The 1,569-nt window shown below is 37.5% G+C and overlaps 1 pseudogene; it reads right to left on the bottom strand.

Moving 5' to 3' along the window:
* Positions 1-455: 455 nt before the first annotated feature.
* On the bottom strand, positions 456-1,289 carry LOC149144106 (uncharacterized; annotated as a pseudogene).
* Between the last annotated feature and the right edge of the window lie 280 nt (positions 1,290-1,569).

Here is a 1,569-nt window from a genome sequence, read left to right as displayed (position 1 = left end):
AGAAGGCTCAAAACCTGCAAATATGTATAAGCGAGAGTTGTGATCTACCTGTCCATATGCAACAACTTCTAGATCTTGTAGTTCTCGAATGACTACATCATTGGGAGAAAACTCAACTATTTTCCCATCCCTAGAATGGCAGATATGATAAATAGAAAGTAAATTTGCAGAGATGTCAGGAACAAGAAAAACATTCTTGATGCAACCATCATCCAATTGCACAGTTCCTGATCCACAAACATCAAGCTATGAAGAGTCTCCCACTGCAATCTGGGAAACACTACAATCAGATGGAGATGGAAGCAACTTACTAGAATGAGTCATATGATGAGATGCACCTGAGTCAAATATCCAGCTATCTGAGAATGCATGTAAAGCTCAAGCAAATAAAGCATGCCCTCTACCATATGAAGAGGGTTTGGATATTGAAATATTATGTTGCTTCATCGCTTCATTCAATGCTTCAAGTTTCTTATAACACTTGGATTCTGGATGCCCTTCTCCTCCACAAAAGCTGCAGGTTTCATTTGACCTCTTCTTCCATGGCTTGGAGGAAGACCTTTTGAACTTGGAAGAGGATGGAGAGGGCTTTGAATTTTGCTGAGGTTTGGAGTAGAATCCTTCTTCTTTTGAGGACTAGCTTTGGATTTTCCTTTGGAGATATGTGCTACAAGAGCTTGAGACGTTGAGTTAGAAAGAGCATCTAACTGTTGAAGCTTAGATTGTTCTCTTGTTAAGCGTTCACAAAATAACTCAAAAGAAGGCATTTTAAAATTATCACCAAGTGCATCCATTGTAGAATAAAATGTAGAAGCAAATACCTGATACAAACCCTTTAGCTTGGATAGATTTAGGAAATTGCACTCATTTTCTGATTTGGTGTCTCTGCATCCTTTCAGCTGTGCAAACAATGACCAGAATTTGACAAGACAATATTCAATAAAGGCATGCTCATCAGGGATCAATGAAGACAATTATGCTTCCAATTGTAAGGCCTTGAACTCATTTATTTTTCCAAATAGAGAGGCCATCTTGTCCCAACTTTTCTTCAGAGTATCACATTTATCAAGATGGAATAGAACATTGTGTGAAACATGAAGGCCCATTAACTCCATGGCTTCATCAATATTGTTTATGTAAGAAAACTTCTCCATTTCTTTGGTGAATGTGAGTTGATTTTCTGCTAAAGTTTGCCACAATCCCTTTGATTGCAGGAGTTGTTGCATTTTGAGCTTCCAGGTATGATAATTGTGGGGAGTGAGGAGCTCAATGGTCTTGAATTCGACCATATTATCACAATGATTAAAAAAACCCTTCAAATAAAATCCCACAACAAAAAGATTGCAAAAAAAAGCTCAATTAACCCTTTGGTGGCAAATCTGTGAATGGTCTTTAGTTCTGACGCTGAATTTTAAATGCACAACAACAATTTTCCAGCACTGAAGAAAACACATCATGTTGTAGAAAAATAACAAAATTGGGCTAAAAAAAACAATCAAATTTAACCGTTACCCTTGTTAGCCGTTGGAGGCTCTGCTCATACTATTTAACAGGCAAAGATGGATCTGA

This window comes from Pinus tabuliformis, chromosome X (genome assembly GCF_031772625.1).
Source record: "Pinus tabuliformis cultivar Carrire ecotype Pingquan chromosome X, CPIR1, whole genome shotgun sequence".
Lineage (NCBI taxonomy): Eukaryota > Viridiplantae > Streptophyta > Pinopsida > Pinales > Pinaceae > Pinus > Pinus tabuliformis.
Note: the sequence above shows the minus strand (reverse complement) of the source record. Positions and strands in the feature narration are given on the sequence as shown.